The sequence below is a fragment of the Homarus americanus genome, unplaced genomic scaffold (assembly GCF_018991925.1).
Source record: "Homarus americanus isolate GMGI-L3 unplaced genomic scaffold, GMGI_Hamer_2.0 scaffold48860, whole genome shotgun sequence".
In the NCBI taxonomy this organism is placed as follows: Eukaryota; Metazoa; Arthropoda; class Malacostraca; order Decapoda; family Nephropidae; genus Homarus; species Homarus americanus.
The window spans coordinates 10,506-28,816 of NW_024746605.1; the positions used below are offsets into that span (position 1 = coordinate 10,506).

Consider the following 18,311-nt stretch of genomic DNA (forward strand, 5'->3'; position numbering starts at 1 on the left):
ATGGCATTGTCCAATTTATGTAAAATACTGCTCATATATATACCCGAATATACCTCTAAGACAACCTGGGAGAGGAGTATGGACTAAGAGGCCTTGTTATACTTGGATATATGTTGAATTTTAATACCGAAAGCAAGATGCAGCTAACACACACACACACACACACACACACACACACACACGAGTTATTTATGGGAAATGGTACGGCCTTGTTGTGGTCACTAATGGTACGGCCTTGTTGTGGTCACTGATGGTACGGCCTTGTTGTGGTCACTGATGGTACGGCCTTGTTGTGGTCACTGATGGTACGGCCTTGTTGTGGTCACTGATGGTACGACCTTGTTGTGGTCACTGATGTTACGGCCTTGTTGTGGTCACTGATGGTACGGCCTTGTTGTGGTCACTGATGGTACGGCCTTGTTGTGGTCACTGATGGTACGGCCTTGTTGTGGTCACTGATGGTTGCAGCCTTGTTGTGGTCACTAATGGTACGGCCTTGTTGTGGTCACTGATGTTTTGGCTTGTTGTGGTCACTGATGGGTACAGCCTTGTTGTGGTCACTGATGGTACAGCCTTATTTGTGGTCACTGATGGAGTACGGCCGCGTTGTACGGTCACTGATGGTACGGCCTTGTTGTGGTCACTGATGGTACGGCCTTGTTGTGGTCACTGATGGGTACTGGCCTTGTTGTGATCACTGGTAGGTACGGCCTTGTTTTGGTCACTGATGGTACGGCCTTGTTGTAGGTCACTGATGGTACGGCCTTGTTGTGGTCGCGATGGGTACGGCCTTGTTGTGGTCACTAGTAATTTTTGGCCTTGTTGTAGTCACTAATGGGTACAGCCTTGTTGTGGTCACTGATGGTACGGCCTTGTTGTGGTCTTAATGGTATTGACACTGTTGTAGTCACTGATGGTACAGCCTTGTTGTGGTCACTAATGGGTACAGCCTTATTGTGGTCACTGATGGTACGGCCTTGTTGTGGTCACTGATGAATTTTTAGCCTTGTTGAGTGCTGATGGGTACGGCCTTGTTGTGGTCACTGATGGTACGGCCCCTTTGTTGTGGTCACTAATGGTACGGCTTGTTGTGGTCACTGATGGTACGGCCTTGTTGTGGTCACTGATGGTACGGCCTTGTTGTGGTCACTAATGGTACGGCCTTGTGATTACTAATGAGGGTACGGCCTTGTTGTGGTCACTGATGGTACGGCCTTGTTGTGGTCACTGATGGTACGGCACTTGTTGTGGTCACTGATGGTACGGCCTTGTTATGAGTCACTGATGGTACGGCCTTGTTGTGGTCACTGATGAATTTTGACCTTGTTGTGGTCACTGATGGTACGGCCTTGTTGTGGTCACTAATGGTACGGCTGCTGTTGTGGTCACTGATGGAATTTTTGACCTTGTTGTGGTCACTGATGGTACGGCCTTGTTGTGGTCACTGATGGTACCTTGTTGTGGTCACTAATGGGTACAGCCTTGTTGTGATCACTGATGGTACGGCAACTTGTTGTGGTCACTGATGGTACAGCCTTGTTGTGGTCCACTAATGGTACAGCCTTGTTGTGGTCACTGTAAAACACAAACGAATATAATGTTTATGTTAAGTAGAGTAAAATATATGGTAAGGTGTATGATTTGTGTATGTGTGAGATATATATGTAGTGTGTATGTATATGTATGTATGTATGTATGTATGTATGTATGTATGTATCTATGTATCTATGTGTGTATGTATGTATGTATGTAAGTATGTATGTATGTATGTATGTATGTATGTATCTATGTGTATGTATGTATGTATGATTTGTGTATGTGTGAGTATATATGTAGTGTGTATGTATGTATGTATGTATGTATGTATGTATGTATGTATGTATCTATGTATGTATGTATGTATGTATGTATGTATGTATGTATGTATGTATGTATGTATGTATGTATGTACGTGGTTAAGGAAAACTCTTGTAAACAAACACCACACACAAACTATTAAACCACCAGCCTCAGAACTAACCTTAATAAACTAACTTGGGTAGAGTGTGGTAAGGAGTGTGAAGGTCAGGTTTTAAATAAGAACAAAGTTATTTTACCATGAATGTACTGAACACCTATGAAGTTGTCACAGTCAGTCAGCGACCCAAGACACAGTTATTCTTAAGATGTGTAGGTTTATATGTGAGTGAGAGAGAGAGAGAGAGAGAGAGAGAGAGAGAGAGAGAGAGAGAGAGAGAGAGAGAGAGAGAGAGGGAGGGGGGGGGAGATGGATAGATTGATTCACATATAGAAATACAGTCAGTTAGATTGGCCTAGTCACCATCCTATCCTAACCATAACCTAACCGAACCCTAAACTAAGCTAACCGAACCTAATCTAACCCCAACCTTCAACAAGATGGACTAAGCTATATGATAATACAGACAGGTGACCTTGAGGCAAAACCTGTTATGTTTGTGTCTAGAATCATCAAACAGGTCACATACTTGTAGAGGGCAAGACAGACCCCTTCACACACAAGGTCAAGATTTATTCGAAATTTAACCCCTAAAACAAGTATTTTTTTAAGTGGGTATAAAGTGGTGGAAATGTTAACCAGTTTGCTTTTCTTCATTTAATATCTATATAAAACGCTACAAAAAATATTCAATAAATTTTCTAAATGTACAGAACTTTTAAAAACATTCCCAAGTAATATTATTGAATTTAATATTTTTATAATTTAAAGGACATTTTTGGATTAAATTTTTAAAAAGAAAATCGGGAAAGCTAATTGCTATTGGTGGCCCGAACACAAGAATTACTGTTATACTGGAACACCTTGACCTCTGTTGACCTCTGACCCCGACGAATGACCTTAACCCTCACGAAGGGGATCAGGGAGTTGTTAGTAAGGGCATTTAAACTTTTTTATGAAATATATCGAAAAAGTGAAAGTTTTTTTTTATAAACATGAAGAGATAAAACCTGACATGTATGTATTTTTCCTCACACCTTCCCCACACCTGCACCTCTCCCACACCTGCCCCACACCTGCACCTCTCCCACACCTGCACCTCTCCCACACCTTCCCCACACCTGCACCTCTCCCACACCTGCCCCACACCTCCCCCACCCTCCTCAACGCCACAACCTCTCCCTCCCTAACGCCACACCTACCACACCCTCACCCTCCGCATCTACCACACTCCCACCCTCAACGCCACACCTACCACACCCTCACCCTCCCATCTACCACACTCCCACCCTCAACGCCACACCTACCACACCCTCACCCTCCGCATCTACCACCCACACCACACATACTATCCAATCCACTGAGTATGATGACCTTTAAAACTCTCAATATATCGAGGAATCTAGCGAATATATCACACAGGTATATCACGTTACTAAGAGGCGTCCTCGACTGACAATATCCATAAATTAGTGAGAAAAAACAAACGAGTTGGCCAGGGAGGAGAGATATAATCTGTCAGCCAATCAGAGAGTCGCGTTTGACATCGCCATAAGCAGGTAGGGCCAATCACAGAAACCAGCCAATCAGAGAGTCGAGTATGACATCACGAGAAACAGGTAGGACCAATCACAGAAACACAAGGTGATCTTTCTTGATACCTGGCGGTCTTTCACACGTAATGACGGTGTAATCAGATATTTCCCATCTCGTTTCCACACAATAAAGACCTCCAGAATGTTTAGTTGTTTTTTACTTGTGTTCGTTGTCACAGTGTCGTACTTAGGCTGAGATATTGAACAGTATATTAGGAAATGACCAAATGTTAAGGAATAGTATGGAAGGATTTTATTTTAACTCCAGGATAAACAAGAACAAAAATAATGTAAAATAACAAAAAAAAATCAAACAAATAAATCAGTAACTCCTTAAGAAATTTTAATACAAGAATAACTAGAAACATAACGATAAAATAAATCCTAAACATATGAATAAAAGATAAAATTACAGTAAGAATCATTCATTAATACATACAGACACCACAGTAATATGATCCCTCGGCAAAATACTTACTAAACACACATCTCAATTCTGACCATGCAACCTTCTTCACGTTGTGTTACCCATACACCAACGAGGACTTACACCTCACCAGACCCTCACGTTTGAGTATCTGGCTGAGTGCTGACATATGTGACGTTGTGGAGGGAGACGAAAAAAACAAACCCTGACTTGGAACTCTCATCAAGCTGTACTCGACATCACACAATCATAACACAGTCTGGAGATGCACTGATACCACACGATAATATTCTCCTCGCTGTATACCCAAGAACAAGATAAATGTGACGTTGTAGGATGAAGAAAAACTCAGCAACCATTTCAGTCTGACATCACCAACGGCAGACGAAACATACACGTCATCCTGGCAAGAGAAAACCGAAAGTATTCCCCCGACAAGGAAAAAATAAATAAAAAATTCTGAGTCAATCCTCCAACAGAAATATGAAATCCTGTAGAAAAAAAAATATATATAAGACACGAGATGACGTTAAGGTTCTTGTATCCCAGAGACTATATCACCGGTGCAGGTGTACTGGAGAGCAACATCAGGCGCTGGTGATTGCTCGTGTCGGTGATGTTATTTATTATGGTAGTTGGGAGGGGGAGGGGGAGAGGGGGATTGAACGGCTGCAGGTGGTGAGGAGTTTCCCCATTAAATCCCCCCCCCCCTCCTCTCCGTCTACCTTTCTCTCTCTCACTTCCTCCACAGTCTAGAATGAGGAGGAGAGAGAAGGAAGAGAGGGAAGGAAGGGAGGGGGTGCAAATCGTAAGCCGCTCTCCTACCCGCCTGTGCAGCCTTCCTGTAGTCCGAATTATCAACACAGTATCTCGACACCAAATTGAGTGAAAGACTTAACTCTGAACAACGCTATCTCAAGTGTCTCTCAAGTGTGTCTCAAGTGTGTCTCCTGGGTCTCTCTTTACTCTGGGGAGATACAGACAACTTGGAATGTTGTCTCCTTGGCCCAGCGGAGGGGGAACCTAGACCCACTGAGAATCTTTGACTTGAGTGAGGTTAGGTTAGGTACATCTCCAGTGGAATGAACTGTGTCCTGCGGTATTCCGGCCAATCACGTGTGTGTGTGTGTCATCAGGCATCTGGGGGCGGTCCTCACCCACCCGCCTGGCCACTAACCTTTACCTGAAGGAGAGTTGTACGTATGGTGGCCTGGGGGAGGGGCGACGAGGGTGACGAAGGAGGGCAGGGCAGAGAGGGCGGGGGGGAGGAGAGGAGAGAAAGGAGGAAGACTAAAATGGAAGTAGGGGAGGGAGGAGGTGGGTCAGCAGGGAGGAGGTGGGTCAGCAGGGAGGAGGTGGGTCAGCAGGTAGGAGGTGGGTCAGCAGGGAGGAGGTGGAGCAGCAGGGAGGAGGTGGAGCAGCAGGGAGGAGGTGGAGCAGCAGGGAGGAGGTGGAGCAGCAGGGAGGAGGTGGGTAAGCAAGCAAGCAAAGGACAGAGTGAGAGAGAGAGAGAGAGAGAGCATCAACATGACACAAGAGGTGTGACTGTCTACTGCCAATCAAGAGCCAAGAGCAAAAACACACACACATACACACACACACAACGTTCTTCTTGAGTTAGACTGGACGATGACTGTACTGTTCGCAAGAAGGAAGAAAGCAACAAACAAACAAAAAAGAAAGACTATAGACAAACTAAGAGACCGAAATAAATAAACAAAACAAATAATTAAATCAGTTACCCTTTCATTTTTTTTTAGACTAAATTTGACTTAGCACCTTCAGCTGCTTAACTCGTATCAGTGTTTGTTGCCTCCTTACTGTTCATTAGTTCTCAAGTGGTATTTCCTTATTCTAATTCCTGTCTCATATATCACCACTCATTGTTTGGTTAGTGATGCCCCCTCGCCTTAACCACTGTGTTGGTCTTGGAGTGGGGTGGTGGAGTGGGGTGGTGGAGTGGGGTGGAGAAGAGGGGGGGGGGAGGTGCTTTTCACTCTGCCCTGTCCTGATTGTCCACTTTGTCTATATTTCCTTTTTTTTTATTTTTTTATTCGTATTTGACACATGTGGAATATAATAATAATAATAACCCAAACACCAGTCTCACCCTCAACACCTCTTAACGTAAGTCTCAGAGGCAGTATCACGTACAACCCACACAACAAAACAATAAAATAAACAGACTAAAGATCATACGTGTAACAAAAGTTTTAAAATTCCACATTCATGGTCAGTTGGGAGAGCAAGGGTCCAAAAACTCGCCAGGAATTCCTCAAGAAGTGGCAAGAAGTTGTCGTGTTTACCTGCGGGCTGTCGTGTCTGCCAGCGGTCGTCCACTAACCCTTTACAAGTGGACCCATGGAGCCACTCTCTTCTCTCTTGGTGGTACAGTAGCTCCCACACTATAGCCCTAGACGTCAAAAGAAGTGTCCTGTATTCCAGTAAGTGCTTTTAGTGTACTACAGCAAATATTCTGAAATTTTACAGGTCGTTTAGTGCTCGAAACGCAATAGTAAAACCTGTAGTAATACGAAGTTGTTGTTTCACTCTACAGACTGGACCACACAGATGATGGAAGTTGTTGTTGGTTCCTTACATTCCTCAATTGTCCTTTCAATCCTGGAGGAGTAGTGACAAGTCGTACTGTCGTCATGGGGTAATATATCCCCCTGGTGGACGCCGTGTTGTAGTCAGGGGCATTGTTACGTCCTCACAACGGAAGAGGTGACGGTGAAGCAGCACTATGAACAGCATCGGCAGCAGAAACAGAGGCGACAGCAACAACAGCAGGAGAATGAGCAGCAGGAGCAGGAGGGGCAGGAGTTACCGCGGGGTGTGACGACCACCACGACCCAGAGGCAACGCCCAAAGCCCGGATATTCTTACACCCGGACAGGTACATAACTTAACACCCCGATACTGGCCTCGTGATACTCCCTGACGCGGATCATTCCAGTTGACCCAGCTGGTCCTACCTGCCTACCGCTACCACCTGACCAACATTCCTCGCCGCCGCTACTATGCTACACCTCAGTTCACCTGACCTCACCAATTACAAAATTCTCGATCATCCGATATCAAGTGCACCAGACACCCCGAAAGCTGATCTTAGTTGTAGATGACCTCGTCTGACCCCAGCTGGTGAGTAGATGACCTCGTCTGACCCCGGCTGGTGATTTCATGACCCCATAAGACCGCAGGTGTTTAGTGATGACCTCATCGGATCAGAGTAAATTACCTCACCAACTCCAGCTGCAGAATAGATGAACTTAAGTGACCCAAACTATTGAGCAAATACCTTTAACTAGCTCCAGCTGTTGAATAAATGACCTTAATTAACCCAGCTTTGGAGAAAACGACCTCAACTAACCCCAGCTGTTGCTTAGACGACCTCAAATGACCCACAGCTGTTGCTTCACATATATCTCAGCTGACCGCGGTCCCTGAACAGATAACCTTAAGTGACCTGAGCTACCCCCACTGTCTGGACACAGCCTGACCTATAAAAGCCCCCTCCCCCCCTTTCCCCTACCTGGCCGTGTCGCAACCACAACAGCGAGATGAACAAGGAGACGACCAACATGGAGATGGTGTAGACAGCGTCGGGAAGTTATATAATAGGGTGGACACACACACACACACACACACACACCTATAGGTCCTTCTACAGCGTCCATACAACACCGCCATCAACAACAACCGGAATGTTAATCTTCCTAACTTAATGACTTTGACACTCTCTCCCGCACTTCGCTGATATATTTTTGTTCCCTCCTTCTTCCCTCCCGCACTTCGCTGATATCTTTTTGTTCCCTTCTTCTTCCCATTATCATCATCATCGCCGCACTGCTCACCCTCATCAGAACAAAAGGCAGGACGTAAACCAACACCCATCAAGTGAATCCCCGACTCGACGATCACATAAATCTATCCCAGCATCAACCATCGACACTGACTACCTTGATCTACAGCCCGATAAATACAGAAACGCCACAGCAACATCAATAGACGCCGCCCCGCCCCAGCCCCGCCCCGCCCCAGCCCCGCCTAACCCTCATCTCACCAGTCTTCATTAAGGCAGAATTGTATCGACCAGCCCGGGAAGTTGACGAGACAATGAGGATTTAAATATAATCAAGGTTGAGTCTTTGAGAATCAGGAGTGGAATATTATTTTGTTTTCCCCTAACCTAACCTAACCTAACCTAACTATCCCACAACAATTATGAGGTCACGTGTCACACATCTACACCATCCATCACCATACTGGGAAAAAAACAACAGCTCCTATTCGCCACTCATATAACCATACTAGGAGGAAAAAAACTTTGATCCAACTGGGGAAAAAAATCAATAGTATCTTCTCCCGAGATCAACATACTAGGAAAAAATCGCCTAAAAAAATATAAACAATCAAAATCAATAAAATTTAATCATCTGCAAATTTAAAAACTAAAATTATAATTAAAGAAAAAAATTAATTAAGTATAAATATATAAATGAGTTATACAATACCTGGAAAAATTATAAGATAAACAAAAAAATATCACCCCAAATTAAACCAGACAGACCTCCACTCAACACACGTGAACCGGTCATTTGGGAACTGGTCTCAACCCCACTATGGAAGACCCCGAATTCCGAACCCCGAATCCCAGTACCGAATCCGAATCCCAACCATGAACCCTGAACCCCAAATCCCGAACCCAGACTCCGAACCCCAACACCCAAACCCGAATCCCAAATCCCAAAACCACGAACCCATACATAAATAAAAAAACAAAGCTCTAGGATCAATTCAGAAAGGTTCGGGGTTCGATTGAGGGTTCTAGGAAGGGATTCACTTGGATCCAGGTGAGAGGATTGGGATTGGAGGTGAGGTGAGGATTCCTGAGAGTGTTGATGTGTGTCATCAGATACACCTGACACTATACGGGGTGAGGGGGGGGAGCTACCTTAATTACAGGAGCGCCTCTTACCTGACACCTCCACGAGAGAGAGAGAGAGAGAGATAGAGAGAGAGAAACGAGTCAAGTGCAGAAATGAAAATACTGAGGAAAAAAAACTCAGCTCCTGACCAAAAAGGGAGAGAGAAAGAGAGAAGGGGGGGACAGTAGTGTAAGAGCAGACAAAGACTAAGGATGAAAAGAGAATGAAAACGAGAGAGAAAAAAGGAACAAAGAAACAATCAAAAGACGAAAGAAAAAGAGGAGACAAAGACTGAGAATTGAGAACACGACAAGGGGGAGTGAAGCAAGGGGGTGAAGCTAGGGGTGAAGCTAGGGGGTGAAGCAAAGGAGTGTGAAGCAAGGAGTGTGTGAAGTAGGAGGAGTGAAGCAAGGGGGTGAAGCTAGCGCTAGCGAAGCAAGGGAGGTAAAGCAAGGAAGTGAAAAAGGGGAAAAAGGAAAGGTGTAAAGCAAGGGGATTTAAATAGGAGGTGAGGCAAGAATAGTGAAGCAAGAGGCAAAACACTCAAGATGAATCAAGAAAATTGAAGCAAGACGGGTGTCACTGGTGCAGTATAAGTTAAAGATGACACACACACACACACACACACACACACACATAAAAACGAAAACAATTTAGTCTTTCAATTACAGTAGACGAGGTGATGGCTCCCCCTTTACGAGTACTTCTGAAGATATTGGATCACACTTGCCCTCCCCTTCCCTTCCTTCCCCCTCCCCTCCCTTTCCTTCCCCCCCCCCTCGATTATCACCCTCTCTTCTTTCTTCAATTCTTCATTTTTTTTAATCTCCTACCTCCTCTTTTTTTATTTCTTCTCCACTTCTTTTTCCTTTCTCCCTCCTCTTCCATTTATTCTCTCCCTCTTCCTTCTTCCTCATCCTCCATTTCTATTACTCTTTCCCTCCTCTTCCTTCTCTCTCCTTCTCACCTTTCTCAAATAACACTTTATCAAAACATCACCTAACATGGAACATCATAATCTAACAACAGAACAATTAAACGAAGGTAAGGAAAACAGAAACCGTAATTAAAGGTGACATAAACCAGGTGCTGAAGTCCCATTACTCTACCTAATTACCTAAATTATTTCACCAATGTCTTGTGAATTAATTGCTTGAGTTGGTTTATCTCTTAAGTTAATCACTGTAAATGGGTCACAATAATGGTGGGATTAAATCAACTTTATCTGAATACTCTGAGAGAAGCAGGTGATTATCTGAGTTAATCTTCTAAATTAATCTCTTGAATTAAATAACACTAATCTTATGGTTGACTCGGGTGAATTGTTTTTTATTCTAATCGTCTATATGAATCATGTTTATTTTATCGTAGGAATCTTCTGCCTGAACCAGTTAGTTGTAATATATATATCACAACATAAAGTCTCGTTACGTGGGGCCTTAATAAGATCACCTGAACATTTTGATTGACTCTAAGAATTAGTTTGTGTTTCTCCTCAACAAACTCCTTGAATAAGTTGTAATCTTGGGAATCAACCAACAAATCACCTTACACACCTGAACGACTCCTTTTAATTACCTTCTGAAAAACTTCTTAATTGACTCTCGTTTTACCTGATTTAATAATGTTTATATAATATGAAAGACTTACCTTTAATAGTTGAACAGAAACTTAGAAACACTCACCTGAATCTCCTGGATGAGCTCCTGTTCGTCGAGCAGCACCACCTTACAGTGGTAAGTTCGATTTTTGTCTCCGAAACACTTCATCTTGAGACGCTCTTCGAACCACGGAAAAAAAAGAAGAAAAGAGGAAGGTGTCCAGGCAGTGTGGAGCGAGGGTGGAGGCGCCTGGGTGGTGGAGAGAGGCGTTAGTGCTGGGGAGAGAGGAGGAGGAGACGGAGGAGGCACTGAGAGAGGAGTGAGAGTGTGGATGTGGAGAAGCGGTTCCTCGAGGAGTCAACCACAGGGTCCGTCGGGCACCCCGGTAACTCTTATCCGTTTTGCACCATTTTTCTTTCTGAAATGAGAAACAAAGAAAGATGTTAGTTAAAATTGTCCACGATGAACACAACAGAAAAATAACGCCACATTGTTGTTTAGTTCTGCACCTTGAGCCTTATAACCACGTGACCCAAATTAAGTTTGTCCATGGCCGCTAATCTATGACTAGGTAAAGATTCATTTAAAAAAAAACATTAGTGTTATCTTGATGAAGTACATAACATAGACTCTAGCTATTCCAGCAGGTATAATCTCTCAACTCTGTTCCCAGTGTTAGTAAACACACTTGACGCACACCTCCCTGTCTTTACCCTCAATCCCCCCAACTGCACAAAGTTTTCGGAAGTGAACCAGCCGTCGGCTTTCCCCTGAGTCCACTCCAGCACCCACTTTCTTTTCAAGTTCTTTGTAAGACCGCAATGTCTTCAAGGATCCTCAGTCAATACCCAATATCTCTGGGACCACTCCACCACCATCTCGTCCTCCACCACCTCCAGTAAACACTCCAGTTCCTCTACGCCAAAAACCTCTCGAGAGCCTTTATAGAGTTTCTTTACCTCTTTTATTTTAAACTCACACTGCCAAGCTGAGTCAAGTGATCATATCCGGTTTTGTTTGGATTTTTGTTGGTCATAATTCACAGCTGGTCCCTCTCACAGCCCAGGGATCATCACTACACAGCTGGTCCCTCTCACAGCCCAGGGATCATCACTACACAGCTGGTCCCTCTCACAGCCCAGGGGTCATTACTACACAGCTGGTCCCTCTCACAGCCCAGGGGTCATCACACAGCTGGTCCTCTCACAGCCCAGGGATCATCACTACACAGCTGGTCCTCTCACAGCCCAGGATCATCACTACAGCTGGTCCCTCCCTTGGGGATCACTACACAGCTGGTCCCTCTCACAGAGGTCAACACTCACAGCTGGTCCCCTACAGCCATAATAAACCCCTCTCCTTGATTACCTCGCTCCTAATAGCCCCCCTCTAATGTTTCCTCACGTCAGCTATTTTGGTTTATTTCTAAATACCCAAAACTAGCCTCAACTAATTTAATGCTAATGTACTGTAAAAAAAACTCATAATGGTGATGAAAATGAATTTGTTACTAATCCCTCCATGAATAAATAAATAAATAAGTTGGGACTAAGCTTCACCTTCCCTCTAATGTGAAAAAAATAGTTTGATTCCTAATGTGATATTAATGTGTTGCCACGTTACATAGAGTTGATATATGGCATAGAAATAAAATATACAGAAACTATAACGTTACCTACACCACCACCACCATCACCACCATCACCACCACCAGCACCATCACCACCAGCACCACCACCACCACCATCACCACCACCACCACCACCAGCACCATCACCACCACCACCACCAGCACCATCACCACCAGCACCACCACCATACATCACCACCACCACCACCACCACCACCATCACCACCACCACACCACCACACCACCACCAGCATCATCACCACCACCACCACCACCACCACCACCACCACCACCATCACCATCACCACCACCACCCACCCACCCCACCACCACCACCACCACCACCAGCACATCACCACCACCCACCACCACCACAACCACACCACCACACACATCACCCACCACCACCACACACCACCACACCATCACCACCACCACCACCACCAGCATCATCACCACCAGCACCACCACCACCACCACCACCATCACCACATCACCATCACCACCACCACCACCACCACCACCACCACCACCACCATCACCATCACCACCACCATCACCACCAGCACCACCCACCACCATCACCATCACCACCACCACCACCATCACCACCAGCACCACCACCACCACCATCACCATCACCACCACCACCATCACCACCACCACCATCACCATCACCACCACTACCACCACCACCACCATCACCACCACTACCTCGGCAAGACTCATGCTGGGACCCACACACTCCAGTTTAACACACTCATTCCAACATATTGACTTTGTAAACCTTCCTTCCCTTACTGCCTGGTTTATGTGTAACCGTGTGTGCTCGCTCTCTCCCTCTCTCTCACTTTCTATCTAAATCTCTCTCTTTAAATCTCCCAGTCTCTCTCTCTCTCTCTCTCTCTCTAAATCTCCCAGTCTCTCTCTCTCTCTCTATGTGACATTTCAAGAAACTTTTACAAGATTTCTGTACAAAATTAAACAAACAAAAACAAACACGCATCACGGCCCTAATAACAAGATAATCGTTGTTATAAAAAATCAAAAAAAATCCCAAAGATAATTACTCACTTATCGGCAAAGTTCACGCTCCAGCCAATCAAAACTCAGATTCTTGCCTAAGGCCTCCTCTAATATGTGATTTGATTGGCGGATATTACAAAGTGTCAACATTCCCGACACCTGTCAGTTACAGTAATGACTTTTGGATCAGGTTTCATAGATGATATTTCTCGATGGCCAATACATCCAACAGCAACAACAACAATAACAACAACAAAAACAACAAAACAGCAACAACAACAATAACAACAACAAAAACAACAAAACAAGAACAACAACAATAACAACAACAAAAACAACAGCAAAACAACACAAACTGTTCTATGACTTGACTTTGATTCTCTGTCTCTCTATATCTTCTTTTATTATCCCCATCTGCCTCTCCTCCTCCTCCTTCATTTAATATTCTCCTCTCCTTCCTTCCTCCCCCACTTTATTTTCCTCCTCTATCTTCTTGTTCGTCTCCTTCTCTTTAATAGTATTATTATTCACCTCATTCTCTCCCATCTTTCTTCCTCCCCCTCCTCCTCTCCTTGTTTATCTCCTCCCTTTGTGTGTCCATCTCTCTCCCTAGTCTCCCTCCCCCGTCATGTCTTGTGGTGAGAAAGAGAGAGAGAGAGAGAGTGACCAAGCCATCACCCACCTGTCACCAAGTAATTAATGTTTTACCTACCCATTTCCTCTCCCTACCTCACCCCCCTCCTCTACCTTATCCCCCCCCCTCAGTCACCATAGCCCTTCATCTCACCTCCCTCCCTTCCCTCAAACCTCTCTCCCTCACTACCCTCCTTCTCCAACACTCAAGCTGATGATGGTTTTTGAGTCTCCTTCCTCCCCCAAACACTCACTATTTTCCTCCTCCTCCTTCCTCCCATCCTCATCTCCTCCACCCTCTCCTTCCTCCCCCATACATAAGACAGAGAGACAGACAGACAGGCAGACAGACAAAGCAACAGACGACGTCAAGAGAGTGAAACCCGTCACCGTGGGAAGAAACATTCTCTTAGTCAACTTGAGATAATATTTCAAAAAACTCGATCTAAGCCACAGTCGATCCTGCTGTCACTCTCCCTCCCTCCCTGTTGTCACTCTCCCTCCCTGCTGTCACTCTTCCTTCCTGCTGTCACTCTCCCTTCCTGCTGTCACTCTCCCTTCCTGCTGTCACTCTCCCTTCCTGCTGTCACTCTTCCTTCCTGCTATAACTCTCCAAAAATCACCTGTAGTAACCCCCCAAATTTTTATACCCCCCGTCCCATCACCTGAAACTTCACCTACCGCCACCTTCCTTCACCTGAATCTTCCCGTCACCTAGTATCTGCACCGTCAGGTTGATCAGTACTAGCACCTCGTAGGGTCCTTCAGTACCTCCTCCCAGGTAAACTAAGTACCTGCCAGGAGTCTCGTTACTTGTGGTGTCACCTCAAGTGAGTCTTTCCTCCTAGACTGTGGCCACCTTATCAAGCAGGTATACCTAATTAGGCACTTCATTACCACACCTGAGAACACCTGCCTACCTTGCCAACTCTCTCAACTATCGTCACCATCGATATCTACTTACGATACCCCCTCCTCCTACAGCCAGGTGACATGCTATATAGGTTCCCCTTTAATGAGTCTATGTTTATATCGTTGGCTAATTAGTATACCATCATGAGGCCCTCTGACCTCCCCGAGTGCCTTATCTTACCTGCTCCGACCTTCCACACCGACACCTGATCTCTCACCGGATTGAATTTCGTCCAAGATACTGTCCAAAGTCGTTTATAATAACCCTTTAAAGAGCAAGTGAAACGACCAGGCTTGTTAGGTCGTGTTTAAGTCTCCGTCGTGCTGCTACGAGTGGGTTCAAGGTACGCTAATCCACCACTCACTAATCCTTAACTAATCCCTTAATCATCACCACGACAATAATACCAATATACTTCTATCATCATCACTCAACCCACACGTCAGATAAACCTCGAATCCTTCACACCACCACTACCACCCCTCCACTACCACCCCTCCTCTACCACCCCTCCACTACCACCCCCCACTACCACCCACTACCACCCCTCCACTACCACCCCACTACCACCCCTCCACTACCACCCCTCTCTACTACACCCCTCCACCACCTCCACTACCACCTCCCACTACCACCCTCACCACCCCACCTCTACCACCCTCTCCTACCACCCCTCCACCCACCCCCTCCTCTACCACCCCTCCACCACCCCTCCACTACCACCCCACCCCTAACCCACCCCTACCACCTCTACCACCCTCCACTACCACACCCCTCCACTACCACACCCCACCACTACCACCCCTCCTCTACCACCGCCTCAGAAGCCTCCTCAGACGGTCATTACCTCCTCTACACCAGCCCTGTGCCGCCACCCAAATACATGACTATCAAACAGTCATCACAACTCCTGAATCATCACTCTCCTAAGCCTACTTCGACCTCTCTCACCTCTACACACACACCCACACGCATACAAACATACACACACACACCTCGGTTCCCACAACACCCATTACTTCTAGGCCAATGGTATCCCAAAACACCATTGAATTGATTACTCTACCTGGTCCTACCGTTCCAGCTCCGGTAAGGGTTCTACCTGGCACACCCCCTACCCCTCGTCACCGCTCCTCCCCTACCCTCCCTCGCTTAGGCTACACCCCTCATCTACACTATAATTTTCAGCCATCCTTGTTGCCATTTCAAATCTGTGTACCTACGAACCCTCAACTCACTCACTTACTCTCAATCACACTCACTCAAGAGACTCACTCCCTCTCGACTGGCGCAACATTCAACAACCCTCTCAGCCTCTCTGCCTTGACTTTGATTACCCTTCCAGACTACTACTCGAAGCATATTCCTGGATTTACCTCCCCTGACCGTCTCACCTTCTCCCCACCCCACCCCCCACCACCCTCCCTCTCTCACCACCTGAATCACCACCTAGACCACCGCTCCAGACCCAGGTGGCCCCGAGCACCTCGTCTGGGATGTGTTGGGCGGTGGTGGTCACCTGACACCGAGGCGACGTCCGGTTTGACAGCGTCCTGGACGGGCTGCCGCTGTCAACTGACTCAACTTTCGCGTCAGCGCCAGTCGTTCTTCAAGTCCGTCAAGTTTTTATCTAGGACTCGCGAGGGTCGGGTGACAAACTGGGTGGGTGGGAGTCCGGGTGGATCTTCTTTAGTACGAAGCTATCATTAAAGAGACGCTTATGGTAACACAGCCAGATAACCACCAATATCAACCCGGAGACGCTGCTCAAGGTTTGGGGGGTCAGCTCCTGACGCCTGACCACCACCTCACCTCTGCTCACTCTTATGAATCACCTCGCTAAAATAGGATGGACCTTGGACCCGGATTTCCGATCTGTGTCTAGACGGACTCAACAAAGTGGGAGGTGAAAAGCTTTCCATTTCATCTGATAAACTTTTACTTCATTCCAGCTTGAAAACTACGAATATAATAGACGAAGTAAATATAATAGCACTCTCTTTAAACAAACAGGTTAATATAACTTTATACTTAACAACAGTCTCCTCATGTGCATACTATAAACGTGTTGATTCACCATAACAAAACTGTACCGAGGAGGTAAAACTAACGCCGCCATAAGTTAAAAGTAAAAAGTCTATTTCGTTTTGATTGGTTTGAAGCGAGACAAGGATCAACACCGCTCCAAACCTGGATGGTAATGAAGCTATTTGTCACAACACCGCCCAGCTGAGTGTAGAGCAGTCCCCAGGCGCCCACAACCCTACACCTCTTTGTTGGGGACACACACACTACACTGCGTATCACTAACTACACTATCCATCACACGTCACCTCACTTGTAGCTAAGAAGATCTGTGTTATTAATCAATCGTTGGTGTTTGTGTCTCTTATAATCACAGGTATGAAAAAGATTCTTCCTTCACCTGGTAACCATGATAAAAACTAACCACCACACAACCTAACAAAACCTAACCTAACGAACCAGATCACTCCAAACCTTTCCCACGCTAATAACAATCCACGTATTGCCAAGTTCACAAACTACATATATTCTGATGAAGCCATTTTTGACCCGTCTGCTAATTCGTGCTACATCACCGGGATTGTCTCATAACCATGTAATTCTTGTCCAGCCACGCGGCAGAAACTCTCGTTGGCTTGTTAATAATGCTGAGGTTTTTGTCGGTGTGTATGCGAGACACGGCAAGGAGATCCTGAAGCTCAAGACTCGACTTCAGAATGTTCAATATTTACATCCTGACAGATAAAGCCTGATACACATCTGAAATAATACAGTGAGCAAGAAGTTCTCTCTGTCTCTCTCTCTCTCTGTCTCTCTCTCTCTCTGTCTCTCTCTCTCTAATAAGCATTTAATGACCTCGGAATGTTTCTTTTTTTTATTATCTCTGTCTATCTCTCGGTGTCACAGTGGCAGCATAGGAATGATTTCATTACCTTGTTAAAGTTAGAACATTAAAGCTATTAATAAGCTGATGTGCCCGCCAGGATTCTCAGTATATGCTTTACAAGCGTCTAGGAGACATCTGCCTCATCCACCCACCCACCCTCCCTCTGTCTCATTTAACATATCTCCTCTGTCTATCTTAAAAGAAGTTGTCTCAGTGTCTAGTTCTACTCTTTGTATTATTATTATTATTATTATTATTATTATTATTATTATTATTATTATTATTATGGCTATCATCATTGTTATATTATTGCTTTTAGTCTCTAATCACCCCTTCCTTCCAAAACATAGCCCCTCTTCCATCTCCCTTTTCCTAGACACACCTCGGACTCCCCCATCCACTCCACCCTTCTCCCTCCAGTCTGTCTCCCATGCCGCCTGTAGTCCCTCTTCTTATCACTCCCAGCCGCAGCTGCTGGGGAGAAACCGGGGTGCCTTTCTGTGACATATTTCTCCCCGTGTTGTTAGTGTTTCTCACCCCACTACATTCCTCTCTCTCTCTACCCTCCCACACCCCTCTCTCACCCCTACACCCCCTTCCACACCCATGTCACTATGATTACAACCCAAATTATAATCATCATTACCATTATTAGTCATATCATAATTACCACAATTTTAATCACTC

At 45.5% G+C, this 18,311-nt stretch overlaps 1 long non-coding RNA gene across 1 annotated transcript; it reads right to left on the bottom strand.

Annotated features, from left to right (window-relative positions):
- Positions 1-1,084: 1,084 nt before the first annotated feature.
- On the bottom strand, positions 1,085-10,926 carry LOC121879372. The gene is made up of 3 exons (XR_006091319.1): positions 10,596-10,926; positions 1,406-1,444; positions 1,085-1,162 (listed from the first exon to the last, which is right to left on the bottom strand). It is a non-coding gene; the product is annotated as an uncharacterized LOC121879372 (long non-coding RNA).
- Between the last annotated feature and the right edge of the window lie 7,385 nt (positions 10,927-18,311).